The sequence below is a fragment of the Oncorhynchus gorbuscha genome, linkage group LG19, assembly GCF_021184085.1.
Source record: "Oncorhynchus gorbuscha isolate QuinsamMale2020 ecotype Even-year linkage group LG19, OgorEven_v1.0, whole genome shotgun sequence".
NCBI lineage: Eukaryota > Metazoa > Chordata > Actinopteri > Salmoniformes > Salmonidae > Oncorhynchus > Oncorhynchus gorbuscha.
The window spans coordinates 77,379,727-77,399,726 of record NC_060191.1 but is presented as its reverse complement, the minus strand read 5'-3'; the positions used below and the strand labels follow the sequence as shown (position 1 = coordinate 77,399,726).

Below are 20,000 nucleotides of genomic sequence, written 5' to 3'. Positions count from 1 at the left end.
CCCTAGAGGTTACCAGACTACTACAGAGGACCCTAGAGGTTACCAGACCACTACAGAGGACCCTAGAGGTTACCAGACCACTACAGGGGTTATCAGACACAGAAGACCCTAGAGGTTACCAGACCACTACAGGGGTTATCAGACACAGAAGACCCTAGAGGTTACCAGACCACTACAGGGGTTATCAGACACAGAAGACCCTAGAGGTTACCAGACTACTACAGAGGACCCTAGAGGTTACCAGACTACTACAGGGGTCACCAGCCACAGATCAGGGACATTATGGGATTTGTTTTTGTTTTTGGCAGGAAGGACTACAGTACTTTATAATGTCGTGTTGTAATGTACTGGGTAATGTTTACTCTGTTTGTTCACTAATGTGGTTCAGAGCAATCAGCCTAAGTACTCTCATAAACTTCAGCAGAACAAGCCAAAAATCACACATTAAATATGTTTGTCATATCAGTATTATTTAGTTTAAGTATTACGGCCATTCATCACCGACTCCATACTGAATAGCGTTATATATTTACACCGTAACCATCTATTTGTTACTTCTAGTCGCTTGTTGTAAAGCGTCTGTGTGTTTTAAAACAGCCGTATTATCGTTATTTAAATAGATGTGTTTGATGAAACTAGGAATAACTAACAGTTAAAGCTGGAACTAAACCACCGTTGGGTCCTCAAAGGGGAAGTGTGTGTTTTTCCCTGATATCTACAGCTGTGTTTGGAACAGCACTGCAGCCAGGATGCCCCACCCACGGGCTGAAACTACAGCCATGATGCCCCACCACACCCACGGGCTGAAACTACAGCCAGGATGCCCCACCACACCCACGGGCTGAAACTACAGCCAGGATGCCCCACCACACCCACGGGCTGAAACTACAGCCAGGATGCCCCACCACACCCACGGGCTGAAACTACAGCCAGGATGCCCCACCCACGGGCTGAAACTACAGCCATGATGCCCCACCACACCCACGGGCTGAAACTACAGCCATGATGCCCCACCCATGGGCTGAAACTACAGCCATGATGTCCCACCACACCCACGGGCTGAAGCTACAGCCATGATGCCCCACCACACACACGGGCTGAAACTACAGCCATGATTTCCCACCCACGGGCTGAAACTACAGCCATGATGTCCCACCACACCCACGGGCTGAAACTACAGCCATGATGCCCCACCACACCCACGGGCTGAAACTACAGCCATGATGTCCCACCCACGGGCTGAAACTACAGCCATGATGCCCCACCACACCCACGGGCTGAAACTACAGCCATGATGTCCCACCCACGGGATGAAACTACAGCCATGATGCCCCACCCATGGGCTGAAACTACAGCCATGATGCCCCACCACACCCACGGGCTGAAACTACAGCCATGATGCCCCACCCATGGGCTGAAACTATAGCCATGATGTCCCACCACACCCACGGGCTGAAGCTACAGCCATGATGCCCCACCACACCCACGGGCTGAAACTACAGCCATGATGTCCCACCCACGGGCTGAAACTACAGCCATGATGTCCCACCACACCCACGGGCTGAAACTACAGCCATGATGCCCCACCAAACCCACGGGCTGAGACTACAGCCATGATGCCCCACCCACGGGCTGAAACTACAGCCAGGATTCCCCACCCACGGGCTTAAACTACAGCCATGATGCCCCACCCACGGGCTGAAACTACAGCCATGATGTCCCACCACACCCACGGGCTGAAACTACAGCCATGATGTCCCACCCACGGGCGGAAACTACAGCCAGGATGCCCCACCCACGGGCTGAAACTACAGCCATGATGCCCCACCCACGGGCTGAAACTACAGCCATGATGTCCCACCCACGGGATGAAACTACAGCCAGGATGCCCCACCCACGGGATGAAACTACAGCCAGGATGCACCACCCACGGGCTTAAACTACAGCCATGATGCCCCACCCACGGGCTGAAACTACAGCCATGATGTCCCACCACACCCACGGGCTGAAACTACAGCCATGATGTCCCACCCACGGGCGGAAACTACAGCCAGGATGCCCCACCCACGGGCTGAAACTACAGCCATGATGCCCCACCCACGGGCTGAAACTACAGCCATGATGTCCCACCCACGGGATGAAACTACAGCCAGGATGCCCCACCCACGGGATGAAACTACAGCCAGGATGCACCACCCACGGGATGAAACTACAGCCAGGATGCCCCACCACACCATGCATACACGTACGCTTGCGCACACACACACACACACACACACACACACACACACACACACACACACACACACACACACACACACACACACACACACACACACACACACACACACACACACACACACTAAGACGGACAAGTGACTGGGAAAATTTTAGTTGATCAGACCTTTGCGAAATGTTCCCGGTCATCTAAATGCATTGGGTGCCTAACCAATTAGGGCCCAAGCAGCCAGCACCTTCAATAAACCACGGATAATGACCAAATTACCCACGTTTAAATGTCCTTAAAAACAGCCTATAAGTAATGACTAAAACATGCATGGTTCAGATGTTCAGCATATGTACAGCTACAGTTGAAGTCAGGAAGTTTACATTTACCTTGGCCGAATACATTTCAACTCCGTTTTTCACAATTCCTGACATTTAATCAGAGTAAGAATTCCCTGTCTCAGGTCAGTTAGGATCACCACTTTATTTTAAGAATGTGAAATGTCAGAATAATAGTAGAGAGAATGATTTATTTCAGCTTTTATTTCTTTCATCACATTCCCAGTGGGTCAGAAGTTTACATACACTCAATTAGTATTTGGTAGCATTGCCTTCAAATTGTTTAACTTGGGTCAAACTTTTCGGGTAGCCTTCCACAAGCTTCCCACAATAAGTGAATTTTGCCCCATTCCTCCTGACAGAGCTGGTGTAACTGAGTCAGGTTTGTAGGCCTCCTGATAGAGCTGATGTAACTGAGTCAGGTTTGTAGGCCTCCTGACAGAGCTGGTGTAACTGAGTCAGGTTTGTAGGCCTCCTGTCAGAGCTGGTGTAACTGAGTCAGGTTTGTAGGCCTCCTGACAGAGCTGGTATAACTGAGTCAGGTTTGCAGGCCTCCTGTCAGAGCTGGTGTAACTGAGTCAAGTTTGTAGGCCTCCTGTCAGAGCTGGTGTAACTGAGTCAGGTTTGTAGGCCTCCTGACAGAGCTGGTGTAACTGAGTCAGGTTTGTAGGCCTCCTGTCAGAGCTGGTGTAACTGAGTCAGGTTTGTAGGCCTCCTGTCAGAGCTGGTGTAACTGAGTCAGGTTTGTAGGCCTCCTGTCAGAGCTGGTGTAACTGAGTCAGGTTTGTAGGCCTCCTGACAGAGCTGGTGTAACTGAGTCAGGTTTGTAGGCCTCTTTGCTCGAACAGGCTTTTTCAGTTCTGCCCACGCATTTTATATGGGATTGAAGTGCACCAGTCCCTCCTGCAGCAAACCACCCCCACAACACTAACTAAAGATAATACCCACTGCTTGTAGCTATGTATTAATCTAACAGGACATTTCATGTCCCAAAATAATTCCTATTGAGCTCAAAATGTAGAATTGAATGAACATTTAATGTCCCAGTTGTAGCCTACCGCCCATTAATGCATTTCACACTCTGTAACTTGATTTTTAAAAATGTATACAATAAGAACACTTTTCTTTCTCCCCGAGTATGTTTTTCTCCCGGGGAAAGGAAAGAGTGGCTCGCTACATCAGCAGGCCCCATCAGCAGGCCCCATCAGCAGGCCCCATCAGCAGGCCCCATCAGCAGGCCCCATCAGCATGCCAGAGCAGCAGGCCCCATCAGCAGGCCCCATCAGCAGGCCCCATCAGCAGGCCCCATCAGCAGGCCCCATCAGCATGCCAGAGCAGCAGGCCCCATCAGCAGGCCAGAGCAGCAGGCCCCATCAGCAGGCCCCATCAGCAGGCCCCATCAGCAGGCCCCATCAGCAGGCTCCATCAGCAGGCCCCATCAGCAAAATAGGATGTTTTGAGTGAGGCGAATGAATGCGCAGCCGAGGCAAAATGTGACTAAATGGTGTCAGTCTGGAGCCCTGGCTTGTTGGCTTTTCACTATAGTCTCTTTAACTTTGGTTTTATGTCAATGAAAAAAGCCTCCATCTTTGCAATCAAAGCACCTGTCTCACTCTCTCTTGTCTCAGCAGCAGGCTCACAGGCCAGACCATTTAGTAGGTTTACATTTTATTGATCAGCTTTTCAATTATTTTACCGGCCAAAAGCCGGCAATTACCGACTATTGTAAACCCTGACACACACACACACACACACACACACACACACACACACACACACACACACACACACACACACACACACACACACACACACACACACACACACACACACACACACACACACACACACACACACACACACACACACACACACACATACATCCAGTGTCTCGGAGCATCTGGCTCAGCTACAAAGCAGTTTTCTTTGTTTCAACAAATTCATCCCCATGTTTCTCATTTCATCTGTTCATCTACCGTTTCAGGGCCTCCAACTTCATGCCATTATTGAAACTGAATAGCAGCATCGGTTGAAAGCTGTTTTATAAATGTCTCTCACAAGCCACAGTTGACATTTTTAGTAGGAGGCTACGGATTGGAGAGAGCATCACTCCATCTACTGTGTTTACGTCCCTGTTAGTGAGCATTTCTCTTTTGTCAAGATAATCCATCCACCTGACAGGTGTGGCATATCAAGAAGCTGATTAAACAGCATGATCATTACACAGGTGCACCTTGTGCTGGGGGACAATAAAAGGCCACTCTAAAAATGTGCAGTTTTGTCACAAAACACAATGCCACAGATGTCTCAAGTTTTGAGGGAGCGTGAAATTGGCATGCTGACTGCAGGAATGTCCACCAGAGCGGTTGCCAGAGAATTGAATGTTAATTTCTCTACCATAAGCCGCCTCCAACTTTGTTTTAGATCATTTGCCAGTACGTCCATCTGGGCTCACAGCCGCAGACCACGTATAACCAGGCTAGCCCAGGACCTCCATATCTGGCTTCTTCACCTGTGGGATCATCTGAGAGCAGCCACTCAGATAGCTGATGAAACTGTCAAAAACCGTCTCAGGGACGCTCATCTGCAACGTCCGTCGTCCTCACCAGGGTCTTGAATTGACTGCAGTTCCCTAAAAACATCTGAATGAGCGATGAATATTCAACATTCAGGAAGTCCTTTTCCTATTTTTCTGACTCAGTGTTTGGAGAGAGTCTGGTCCAACAGCTGATCGGTTACTGCAACAATACTGAAGACCAGAGCAGAACTCAAATAAACAACACAACCACAGAGCTATTTATCCCCAGAGACACCACTTTCATCCACTACAACAGGACTAGAGACACTACTCAGCTCCACTACAACAGGACTAGAGACACTACTCAGCTCCACTACAACAGGACTAGAGACACTACTCAGCTCCACTACAACAGGACTAGAGACACTACTCAGCTCCACTACAACAGGACTAGACCAGAGACACTACTCAGCTCCACTACAACAGGACTAGAGACACTACTCAGCTCCACTACAACAGGACTAGAGACGCTACTCAGCTCCACTACAACAGGACTAGAGACACTACTCAGCTCCACTACAACAGGACTAGAGACACTACTCAGCTCCACTACAACAGGACTAGAGACACTACTCAGCTCCACTACAACAGGACTAGAGACGCTACTCAGCTCCACTACAACAGGACTAGAGACACTACTCAGCTCCACTACAACAGGACTAGACCAGAGACGCTACTCAGCTCCACAACAACAGGACTAGAGACACTACTCAGCTCCACAACAACAGGACTAGAGACACTACTCAGCTCCACTACAACAGGACTAGACCAGAGACGCTACTCAGCTCCACTACAACAGGACTAGACCAGAGACACTACTCAGCTCCACAACAACAGGACTAGAAACACGACTCAGCTCCACTACAACAGGACTAGACCAGAGACACTACTCAGCTCCACTACAACAGGACTAGAGACACTACTCAGCTCCACTACAACAGGACTAGAGACACTACTCAGCTCCACTACAACAGGACTAGACCAGAGACGCTACTCAGCTCCACTACAACAGGACTAGAGACATGACTCAGCTCCACTACAACAGGACTAGACCAGAGACGCTACTCAGCTCCACTACAACAGGACTAGACCAGAGACACTACTCAGCTCCACAACAACAGGACTAGAAACACGACTCAGCTCCACTACAACAGGACTAGACCAGAGACACTACTCAGCTCCACTACAACAGGACTAGAGACACTACTCAGCTCCACTACAACAGGACTAGAGACACTACTCAGCTCCACTACAACAGGACTAGAGACGCTACTCAGCTCCACTCCAACAGGACTAGAGACACTACTGTCATCCCCTCCAACAGGGCCAGAGACACTACTGTCATCCCCTCCATCAGGGCTAGAGACACTACTGTCATCCCCTCCATCAGGGCTAGACCAGAGACACTACTGTCATCCCCTCCATCAGGGCTAGAGACACTACTGTCATCCCCTCCATCAGGGCTAGAGACACTACTGTCATCCCCTCCAACAGGGCTAGACCAGAGACACTACTGTCATCCCCTCCATCAGGGCTAGAGACACTACTGTCATCCCCTCCATCAGGGCTAGAGACACTACTGTCATCCCCTCCATCAGGGCTAGAGACACTACTGTCATCCCCTCCATCAGGGCTAGAGACACTACTGTCATCCCCTCCATCAGGGCTAGAGACACTACTGTCATCCCCTCCATCAGGGCTAGAGACACTACTGTCATCCCCTCCATCAGGGCTGGACCAGAGACACTACTGTCATCCCCTCCAACAGGACCAGAGACACTAATGTCATCCCCTCCATCAGGGCTAGAGACACTACTGTCATCCCCTCCAACAGGGCTAGAGACACTACTGTCACCCCCTCCATCAGGGCTAGAGACACTACTGTCATTCCCTCCATCAGGGCCAGAGACACTACTGTCATCCCCTCCATCAGGACTAGACCAGAGACACTACTGTCATCCCCTCCATCAGGGCCAGAGACACTACTGTCATCCCCTCCATCAGGGCTAGAGACACTACTGTCATCCCCTCCATCAGGGCTAGACCAGAGACACTACTGTCATCCCCTCCATCAGGGCTAGACCAGAGACACTACTGTCATCCCCTCCATCAGGGCTAGAGACGCTACTGTCATCCCCTCCAAAAGGGCTAGACCAGAGACCAGTGAGGTTAGCTAGCTACCTCTGACTAGCTGTCGCTGACTTTGCCTTGGTTGCCTGGCTAACTTCTGGGCTGCAGGCAGAGAGAGAGGAACCCCAGGAACCAGGGCTGGCTGAGAGGACTCCCAAAATATCAGAGGACCCACTTTCCCTGTTTCACACAGCCATTCAATTCCACCATGATACACCCCACCCTCTCTCTCTCACCTCCCCAAAAGAACACATCATCTCTCTTTCTCTCCCTCTCTCTCTCTCTCTCTCTCTCTCTCTCTCTCTCTCTCTCTCTCTCTCTCTCTCTCTCTCTCTCTCTCTCTCTCTCTCTCTCTCTCTCTCTCTCTCTCTCTCTCTCTCTCTCTCTCTCTCTCTCTCTCTCTCTCTCTCTCTCTCTCTCTCTCTCTCTCTCTCCTCTCCCTCCCCCCCAAAAGAACACATCATCTCTCTCTCTCTCTCTCTCTCTCTCTCTCTCTCTCTCTCTCTCTCTCTCTCTCTCTCTCTCTCTCTCTCTCTCTCTCTCTCTCTCTCTCTCTCTCTCTCTCTCTCTCTCTCTCTCTCTCTCTCTCTCTCCCTCTCTCTCTCTCTCTCTCTCTCTTTCTCACTCTCTCTCTATCTCTCTCTCTCTCTCTCAATTCAAGCGGTTTTAATGGTATGGGAAATATATGTTTACATTGACAAAACAAGTGAAATAGATAATAAACAAAAATTAAATAAACCATAAACAATGTACAGTAAAGAATAGAGACATTTCAAACATATTATGTTTAATTATGTCTCTCTGGTTGTAGAAACACACTCACATAGAGGTAATGATTCCTCCTCAGTGTTCCCCTCTGATCACTTCTTATTCTGATGTTCTGACAGGTTCCTCTGTTCTATTCTAACCTGACCTCAACCCTCCCTACCCCTAAACCCCAACCCCTGGGAGACACCCAGGACAAAGGAGCCATCCATCCACTACATCTCTCTCTCTCTCTCTCTCTCTCTGCTTTAATCATCAGAGTGAATCATCAGAAATAACCTCTGTCATTATGCATCAACCTCACTTGTTCAAACACGAATCAATCAGATCATTCAGCCACAGTCCAGACGTCCACTAGTGATCCAATCAGGTTGCTGTGTCTGATTGTGATTACGACAGTGGAGTCAGAATGACCAACAGAGGTATTAGGGGTTTGAATCATTACACGTGCTGCTTACATTCAAATAGACCACTTAACATACCTCTCTCATGTGTTTGTCATTATCTCCGGCCCTAATCGGCCAAACATTATTCCACTATAGCGACACGGCCGTGTTTACCTCCGTCTGTATGATAAGTACCACATTCATTTCATTTTTCCTACTAATCAGCCAAACAGAAAAACACGCCTTTAAAAATAACACAACGGTTTCTGAGGAAACTTGATCACATACATCCTTATATCACGATACAGAACATTATATCACATACATCCTTATATCACGATACAGAACATTATATCACAATATACAACATTATATCACGATACAGAACATTATATCACACTACAGAACATTATATCACACTACAGAACATTATATCACGATACAGAACATTATATAACGATGCAGAACATTATATCACATACATCCTTATATCACGATACAGAACATTATATCACATACATCCTTATATCACGATACAGAACATTATATCACGATACAGAACATTATATCACATACATCCTTATATCACGATACAGAACATTATATCACGATACAGAACATTATATCACATACATCCTTAGATCACGATACAGAACATTATATCGCAATACATCCTTATATCACGATACAGAACATTATATCACATACATCCTTAGATCACGATACAGAACATTAAATCACAATACAGAACATTATATCACAATACAGAACATTATAACACAATACAGAGCATGAAATCACACTCACAATACATACACAACATCGGTCAAATATACCGAAATCCCCAAATACCCCGTGCGTCCATAATCTACATGTTAAAAGGTTATCTGGCGAGCACAGCAGTAGGCGAGCAGGGGACGGTCCGGGTCGCTAACAACACAAAGACTTCAGGTCTCTGATCTGAGCTCTTCTAATAACGGAGAGCAGAGAGAATAGCTTTGGAAGTCAACGGAAGTGTCTTCTTGTCCCCTGTAGAGGAAACAATGGCCGGAGAGACTGTTTGAACTTTAAAGAGTTTTTATTTGGAATCGCTCATGTGTTGCTCTCACTGGCTCCGTGTCTCCTGAGACACATTCAACCCTTTCTGTTGGCCCCCACTATGAAGTGTTCCTGGTTGTAAGTGGCCCCTATGTAACGTTAGGAGCTGTGAAACAACCATGATATGAGGAGGGAGGGGGGCGACATTACATTACATGGAAACTAACAGGTAATAAAATAACAACACCAAAGCATCTTAGTTAGTTCCTCAGACTTTCTGAATATGGCATAATAACATTAGACAATAATCTAGGACTAAATGAAATATAGTTACTGTGAAACTCTATTTTAGACATAAAGACAACCAATATAAAGTGTAGAACTCACTAGTTTCTATACCGTGGACGGGCCAGGTTATATTGATGTACGACACAGAAAGGAATCAAGGAAAATAGAGTTAATTAATTTCACTGTGACAGATGTTTTACTTCAAACAAAAACCATTGATTTCAAAGTTTACCAAACCATACAAATCAACTCTGTACTTCATGATAACAGTTTACACTGAATATTTGACAACATTATTTTACAAAACCGCATCTATACATTTACTGTCCAGATGCTAAAATTTGGTAACAGAATTTCGATAAATTCTGTTTTAACAAATTATAATTATAAAAATGATTAATGTTTAAATGAATATCTGCTACAAATGAAAATGCAATGATGTCTTCAGAAAGAATGAGGTGTCAGATATGATACGACAACGTGACGTGGATTAAGAATGAGGTGTTGAACTACATTGTGTGGATTAAGAATGAGGTGTTGAACTACATTATGTGGATTAAGAATGAGGTGTTGAACTACATTGTGTGGATTAAGAATGAGGTGTTGAACTACATTATGTGGATTAAGAATGAGGTGTTGAACTACATTATGTGGATTAAGAATGAGGTGTTGAACTACATTATGTGGATTAAGAATGAGGTGTTGAACTACATTATGTGGATTAAGAATGACATGTTGAACTACATTATGTGGATTAAGAATGAGGTGTTGAACTACATTATGTGGATTAAGAATGAGGTGTTGAACTACATTATGTGGATTAAGAATGAGGTGTTGAACTACATTATGTGGATTAAGAATGAGGTGTTGAACTACATTATGTGGATTAAGAATGAGGTGTTGAACTACATTATGTGGATTAAGAATGACATGTTGAACTACATTATGTGGATTAAGAATGAGGTGTTGAACTACATTATGTGGATTAAGAATGAGGTGTTGAACTACATTATGTGGATTAAGAATGAGGTGTTGAACTACACTATGTGGATTAAGAATGAGGTGTTGAACTACATTATTAAGAATGGATTAAGAATGAGGTGTTGAACTACACTATGTGGATTAAGAATGAGGTGTTGAACTACATTATGTGGATTAAGAATGAGGTGTTGAACTACATTATGTGGATTAAGAATGAGGTGTTGAACTACATTATGTGGATTAAGAATGAGGTGTTGAACTACATTATGTGGATTAAGAATGAGGTGTTGAACTACATTATGTGGATTAAGAATGAGGTGTTGAACTACACTTGTGGATTAAGAATGAGGTGTTGAACTTTATGTGGATTAAGAATGAGGTGTTGAACTACATTGTGTGGATTAAGAATGAGGTGTTGAACTACATTATGTGGATTAAGAATGAGGTGTTGAACTACATTATGTGGATTAAGAATGAGGTGTTGAACTACATTGTGTGGATTAAGAATGAGGTGTTGAACTACATTATGTGGATTAAGAATGAGGTGTTGAACTACATTATGTGGATTAAGAATGAGGTGTTGAACTACATTGTGTGGATTAAGAATGAGGTGTTGAACTACATTATGTGGATTAAGAATGAGGTGTTGAACTACATTATGTGGATTAAGAATGAGGTGTTGAACTACATTGTGTGGATTAAGAATGAGGTGTTGAACTACATTATGTGGATTAAGAATGAGGTGTTGAACTACATTATGTGGATTAAGAATGAGGTGTTGAACTACATTATGTGGATTAAGAATGAGGTGTTGAACTACATTATGTGGATTTACACCCGGTAACAGAATTTCATCCCGGGTCCCTGATCGGTACGACACAGCAGCGTTATTTTAAAAAACAAACATTATTTAGCCTAGTCTTAGTCAGTTTGACTAAAAACATTATTTAGCCTAGTCTTAGTCAGTTTGACTAAAAACATTATTTAGCCTAGTCTTAGTCAGTTTGACTAAAAACATTATTTAGCCTAGTCTTAGTCAGTTTGACTAAAATATCATTGAGTCTTCGTCAGTTTGACTAAAAACATTATTTAGCCTAGTCTTAGTCAGTTTAACTAAAAACATTATTTAGCCTAGTCTTAGTCAGTTTGACTAAAAACATTATTTAGCCTAGTCTTAGTCAGTTTAACTAAAAACATTATTTAGCCTAGTCTTAGTCAGTTTGACTAAAATATCATTGAGTCTTCGTCAGTTTGACTAAAAACATTATTTAGCCTAGTCTTAGTCAGTTTGACTAAAATATCATTGAGTCTTCGTCAGTTTGACTAAAAACATTATTTAGCCTAGTCTTAGTCAGTTTGACTAAAATATCATTGAGTCTTAGTCATATTTTCGTCATTTGATTAATGATTTAGTCTAGATACCATTCACAGTTGAGCTCACTCAGTTTAGCCCAAAGCTGATTGGCAATTATTTAATCTTTTTGGTTTTTTTTTTCCAAGGGAGCCCAAATGCAGGCTGGCCTCCCTTCAATTCCACGGGCGACAACAACGTCTTCTGACCGGAGAACATCAGATACTGTAGAGACGCTACACCTACTGAGACAGAGAGGGGCGTTGTCTCGTTCGCTGCGATGCTTTCTCCGCTGAGATACATTCAACCTCTTGCGAATGGAAGAAGATTTATGTTTCAAAACGTTTGGACCTCAAAGTAATGCACAGTAGTACTCAGTACGGTACAGTAGTACTCAGTACAGCACAGTAGTACTCAGTACAGCACAGTAGTACTCAGTACAGCACAGTAGTACTCAGTACAGTACAGTAGTACTCAGTACAGTACAGTAGTACTCAGTACAGCACAGTAGTACTCAGTACGGTACAGTAGTACTCAGTACAGTACAGTAGTACTCAGTACAGCACAGTAGTACGGTACAGTAGTACTCAGTACAGCACAGTAGTACTCAGTACAGTACAGTAGTACTCAGTACAGTACAGTAGTACAGTACAGTACAGTACAGTACAGTACAGTACAGTACAGTACAGTACAGTACAGTACAGTACAGTACAGTACAGTACAGTACAGTACAGTACAGTACAGAATAGCAGAGCAGAGCAGAGCTCAGTATAGTACAGTAGAGTTCAGTAGCGTTTAGTACAATATAGTACAATACAGTACAGTAGTACTCAGTACAGTACAGTAGTACTAAGTACAGTACAGTACAGTACAGTACAGCACAGAATAGCAGAGCAGAGCTCAGTATAGTACAGTAGAGTTCAGTAGAGTTTAGTACAATATAGTACAATACAGTACAGTAGTACTAAGTACAGTACAGTACAGTACAGTACAGTACATTATATAGTAGTGGGGAGTCGACTCCAAAATAATCAATTCCTCGAATCCCAGTTTCGACTCCCAGTTTCGACTCCCAGTTTCGAATCCCAGTTTCGACTCCCAGTTTCGACTCCCAGTTTCGACTCCCAGTTTCGACTCCCAGTTTCGAATCCCAGTTTCGACTCCCAGTTTCGACTCCCATGTCTTGGTGTCAAGCTTACAGAATCGACCCTTTGACTCCTAAGATTCTGTATTTTTTGCAACGGAGGAAACTAGTTGCCGTAGCCTACTTCGAGAACACAAACTCTTGCATCTTCCACAGCAAAGAAAGCAAGCTAGAGAGGGAGAGAGAGAGAGATGGGAAGGGCATAGATAGACATGTCAGCTCCCAGGCAGACAGGCAGAACTGTGCATCGGTAATCAACAGATATAGCAATGCTGTATTTAGCAAGTTCACAAAACCCTTGGCTGACTGTTGATGTCCTAAGGCAGCGCTCGCCAAACCCTGTTCCTTGAGAGCAACCTTCCTGTAGGTTGCTCCTTGACTGGACTCTACTGTGCTGTTCTGCAGTGTTATGCAGAAATCCCATTACCAAATTGGTAACGTAATTTCGAGTTGGAATCACTTAATAATTCATAGACAAAACAAAATCAGTAAAAAAATACTCTTATTAACTAATTAAAAGGTCTTCCTTGTTACTTCTGTGAACTGTCATTATCCTCCCTCCTCGAGAGGGACAGACATTACTGTCATTATCCTCCCTCCTCGAGAGGGACAGACATTACGGTCATTATCCTCCCTCCTCATGAGGGACAGACATTACGGTCATTATCCTCCCTCCTCGCGAGGGACAGACATTACGGTCATTATCCTCCCTCCTCACGAGGGACAGACATTATGGTCATTATCCTCCCTCCTCGAGAGGGACAGACATTACGGTCATTATCCTCCCTCCTCACGAGGGACAGACATTACGGTCATTATCCTCCCTCCTCGCGAGGGACAGACATTACTGTCATTATCCTCCCCCAGACAGACATTACTGTCATTATCCTCCCTCCTCGCGAGGGACAGACATTACGGTCATTATCCTCCCTCCTCATGAGGGACAGACATTACTGTCATTATCCTCCCTCCTCGCGAGGGACAGACATTACGGTCATTATCCTCCCTCCTCGAGAGGGACAGACATTACGGTCATTATCCTCCCTCCTCGAGAGGGACAGACATTACGGTCATTATCCTCCCTCCTCGAGAGGGACAGACATTACACATTACTGTCATTATCCTCCCTCCTCACGAGGGACAGACATTACGGTCATTATCCTCCCTCCTCACGAGGGACAGACATTACGGTCATTATCCTCCCTCCTCGTGAGGGACAGACATTACACAATATCTTAAAGATATGTGGGGTCTTGGTAATAGAATTACAAGACAATGTTTCTTAGTAAAGTTACAGATGGCAGAATAAAAAATAAAACATCTAAAACAAGTCAATTGACGTGTTGAGATTAGTTGGCAGGTTTTGTTACTTCAACATTTCTGTGTTTTGATATATTTGTTTGACCAGAAATCAAAGCCTTTTCCTAATTTTTAGAATGAAAATGGTTGAAAATGTATATATGTCTTATTATTATTATTAATTGTTTAATGTTTATAAATGCCTTTCATTTGATTCCCAATTTGACATAGTCCTATGAACATGGGTCCTTTCACACATGATAACAATAAAATAAAATAAAATAAAAACTTTAAAGTTGCAATGTGTCACTGTTTGGGTGACCTGACAAAATCCGCGTAGAAATGTGAGTTATAGAGCTGTCATTCTCATTGAAAGCCAGTCTAAGAAGTGGTAGATCTGTTCTATATGGTTCTTTTACTTTCGGTTCTGCACACCAGCTTCAAACAGCTGAAAATACAATATTTTTGGGGGTTATTGGAAAATATATTTCACAATGGTTTAAATGGTACAATGATTCTCTACACTATACGTGTTTGTTTTGTCACGAAAACTGAAATTAGAAAAACTATTATAATTTAATAACAACCAGGAAATGGTGGAGTGATTTCTGCATAATGCATATTTAACTTAGCCTACAAAATAGCACAACTCTGTATTCATTTCTATTGTGTTGTTGTCAACAGATGACGGAGTAGGGCCTGTGTGTCTCCAGCCCTAAAGCAACATGGAGACGCTAGACAGAGGATCTGAAGACAGGGACATTCCTACCTGGCTGGCTGCTCCGGCTATGCCTTGCATCTAGATAACTGTCCTCTCTTCTCCAATAGCTGCTTCTGCAGCTAACATATACTGATGTAGGATCTTAATTTGCAGGATCATTTTCCTGTAATGCAGGACATATAAAACTTCTAGTATATTTGAGGTTTTTTAAAAGTTCTAAAGTATGTAATTTCCACTTTGAAATTTCATACTTGATTTTTACAGAAGAAAATGTATCAACCCTTATAAAAATGTCAATTAATTATAATCCACGTAATAATTCACATTTCCTGTTGCTGCAGGGTTATTTTCCTGCTGTAGCAAACCGGCTCAAATGAAGATGCTACATCTGTAGTGTGTAATACAGGTTTCACAATTAGATACATATGTCTAGCTAGGTTTCCTTTCAATTGGCAACAGATTTTCATGTGAATATTCAAAAATCTGCTTTAAAAACAATATGTGCATTTTCCAACCAGATGTGTCTTCCCGGATTTATCGGGCAGTGTATCAAGAAGTAGTGCGGTTTTGGCAGGGTCGTGTTTTGGAGGACGCACGGTTCTCGACCTTCTCCTCTCCCCAGTCCTTAATGGAGTTTCAGCAATGGGACAAGACTGTAACTACCAATTACCAACACAAAAAAAACCAGGTAACATTTTTTCTTTTTTATAAAAAATAAAGATCCCACCATGTCTAGCATATTTTGTTTTGTTGATATTTGGAAAGTTTAATAACAAATTTGTTTTTTTTTCTGTCAGGCCTTTTTTTATCCAACATGTTCTTTACTCACGTAAAAAGGTTGGATGGAAACCTGCTTAATGGTCTTAATTATTTTTCTCACCAATGATAGTCTGTTCAGCCCACTTCTATCTAACCAATGATAGATAGTCTGTTCAGCCCACTTCTATCTCACCAATGATAGATAGTCTGTTCAGCCCACTTCTATCTCACCAATGATAGTCTGTTCAGCCCACTTCTATCTAACCAATGATAGATAGTCTGTTCAGCCCACTTCTATCTCACCAATGATAGTCTGTTCAGCCCACTTCTATCTCACCAATGATAGTCTGTTCAGCCCACTTCTATCTCACCAATGATAGTCTGTTCAGCCCACTTCTATCTCACCAATGATAGTCTGTTCAGCCCACTTCTATCTCACCAATGATAGTCTGTTCAGCCCACTTCTATCTCACCAATGATAGTCTGTCTGTCTGTCTGTCTGTCTGTCTGTCTGTCTGTCTGTCTGTCTGTCTGTCTGTCTGTCTGTCTGTCTGTCTGTCTGTCTGTCTGTCTGTCTGTCTGTCTGTCTGTCTGTCTGTCTGTCTGTCTGTCTGTCTGTCTGTCTGTCTGTCTGTCTGTCTGTCTGTCTGATGACTCTGCTGCTCTCAGCATCTTCTATCTCTACCGTTTCTTCTACAAGCTACAGACGACAACAGACAACAGATATCGTGATCAGAATGATCCCGGTTTTACACCATGTCCCTCTCTAATCAACGCACTACCATGCAGTGGCGCAACATCCACTGTCAACCCCACATGCTGAAATTGCATTTTTGTCCCCCACAGTTTTATCATTGGAATGAGATAGAAAACAGGGCGACGGTGTGCTTTAGGACCATGCAGACGCACCGGAGTGGTAGGCTGTTTGGAGTGTTATTCCGATTCCGGATGAAACAAATACAAAATACAAAAGAATGACAAAACTATATATACATACAGTTCAAGTCGGAAGTTTACATAAACTTAGGTTGGAATCATTAAAACTAGTTTACATAAACTGAGGTTGGAGTCATTAAAACTAGTTTACATACACTTAGGTTGGAATCATTAAAACTAGTTTACATAAACTTAGGTTGGAATCATTAAAACTAGTTTACATACACTTAGGTTGGAATCATTAAAACTAGTTTACATACACTTAGGTTGGAATCATTAAAACTAGTTTACATACACTTAGGGTGGAGTCATTAAAACTAGTTTACATACACTTAGGGTGGAGTCATTAAAACTAGTTTACATACACTGAGGTTGGAGTCATTAAAACTAGTTTACATCCACTTAGGTTGGAATCATTAAAACTAGTTTACATACACTTAGGATGGAGTCATTAAAACTAGTTTACATACACTTAGGGTGGAGTCATTAAAACTAGTTTACATACACTGAGGTTGGAGTCATTAAAACTAGTTTACATACACTTAGGTTGGAGTCATTAAAACTAGTTTTTCAACAACTCAAATGTCTTGTTAACAAACTATAATTTTGGCAAGTCTGTTAGGACATCTACTTTGTGCATGACACAAGTCATTTTTCCAGCAATTTTTTACAGACATATTATTTCACTTATAATTCACTATATCACAATTCCAGGGGTCTGAAGTTTACATACACTAAGTTGACTGTGCCTTAATCAGCTTGGAAAATTACTAGCTTATTAGCTTAATTATTAATTAAGCTTCTGATAGGCTAATTGACATAATTTGAGTCAATTGGAGGTGTAACTGTGGATGTATTTAAAGGCCTACCTTCAAACTCAGTGCCTCTTCACTTGACATCATGGGAAAATCAAAATAAACCAACCAAGACCTCAGAAAAACAACTGTAGACCTCCACAAGTCTGGTTCACCCTTGGGAGCAATTTCCAAATGCCTGAAGGTACCACGTTCATCTGTACAAATAATAGTACGCAAGTATAAACACCATGGGACCACGCAGCCATCATACCACTCAAGAAGGAGATGCGTTCTGTCTCCTAGAGAAAAACTTACTTTGGTGCGAAAATTGCAAATCAATCTCAGAACAACAGCAAAGGACCTTGTGAAGATGCTGGAGGAAACAAGTACAGTATCTACATCCACAGTAAAACGAGTCCTATATTGACATAACCTGAAAGGCCTCTCAGCAAGGAAGAAGCCACTGCTCCAAAACTGCCATCAAAAGCCAGACTACGGTTTGCAACTGCACATGGGGACAAAGATTGTACTTTTTGGAGAAATGTCCTCTGGTCTGATGAAACAAAATTAGAACTGTTTGGCCATAATGACCATCGTTATGATTGGAGGAAAAAGGGGGAGGCTTGCAACCTGAAGAACACCATCCAAACCGTGAAGCACGGGGTGGCAGCATCATGTTGTGGGGGTGCTTTGCTGCAGAAGGGACTGGTGCACTTCACAAAATTAGATGGCATCATGAGGCAGGAAAATTATGTGGATATATTGAAGCAACATCTCAAGACATCAGTCAGGAAGTTAAAGCTTGGTCACAAATGGGTATTCCAAATGGACAATGACCCCAAGCATACTTCCAAAGTTGTGGCAAAATGGCTTAAGGATAACAAAGTCAAGGTATTGGAGTGGCCATCACAAAGCCCTGACCTCAACCTTATAGAAAGAAAGAAAAGCTGAAATAAATCATTCTCTCTACTATTATTCTGACATTTCACATTCTTAAAATAAAGTGGTGATCCTAACTGACCTAAAACGGGATTTTTACTAGGATTAAATGTCAGGAATTGTGAAAAACTGAGTTTAAATGTATTTGGCTAAGGTGTATGTAAACTTCCGACATCAACTGTAGATATTTATATATATATAATGTCCCCACCCCACTTCTAAAACCAAAGTTGCACCCCTGCTACCATGTACGAACACAGACTATGTTATAATACTGTAAAAGTATTTATTTTGTTACTAACAGGTACAAGTACAATTATTCATACTATGAGGACCACTCATTATTCTAAGTCTACTTACTTCTCCTACAATTACTACACTTTTTAATATTAATATAATATAATTAATAATATTACTGTAAATAATTAAAATCTACTTTGGTTGCATTAGTAAGAATATATAACAACATTTTATTTCTATTGAAAAGTTTAAGCATCATGAACCTAAATCTGACATAAAACTATTGATTTAACTTTAAACCACCAAAAATAAAGTAGTACTCTTATTATCGTAGTACTCTTACTAAAGTAGTACTCTTACTATCGTAGTACTCTTACTAAAGTAGTACTCTTACTAATGCAGTATTATTACTATCGTAGTACTCTTACTAAAGTAGTACTCTTACTAATGTAGTACTCTTACTATCGTAGTACTCTTACTATCGTAGTACTCTTACTAAAGTAGTACTCATACCATCGTAGTACTCTTACTAAAACTCTGTGACAATCGGGAACTGTGCTTCTCAAATGAGCTTCCAGGCGCATTGTTTTCTGTGGCTAGACCTACAATGGTAACAGTTGTATACAGTACTCTAGCAAAAGAAGTACATTAAAGCATGCATCTGGAACAAATCGATATGTAACATTTCTGAGGGATTTGTTGCCTCAATCCATTTTCACCTTTTATGATTGTGACAGCAGAGTGTCAACCAGGGGACATATTTGACATTTCAAAAAAAAATATATATATATATATATATATTCCTTTTATCTTTCAAAGTCAAAACGGCGCCTGGAGGCCATCTGTTTTCAACTGGCCTGCAGGGTTTATTTCCTTCACTTGAGAAGCTACAACTATTTACTCAGGAACTCATTTGAAGGCATATCTATTGGTGTAGTCATGTTCTTATAAGTTAAAAAATATATATTTTTTAATGACTTTTAAAAGACCAACGCCTCCCACTAAATGTATAAAATACAAATTCTATACATTCTTGAAACAGTCCTTACAGTAGCCTACATTTTCTCAAAACTCTGAACAAAA

At 42.6% G+C, this 20,000-nt stretch overlaps 1 protein-coding gene across 2 annotated transcripts in view; it reads right to left on the bottom strand.

Annotated features, from left to right (window-relative positions):
• The window catches only part of cdon (cell adhesion associated, oncogene regulated), a 173,595-nt gene that overhangs the window by 152,555 nt on the left and 1,040 nt on the right, over nucleotides 1–20,000 (bottom strand). The gene's annotated exons all lie outside the window — the stretch shown is intronic.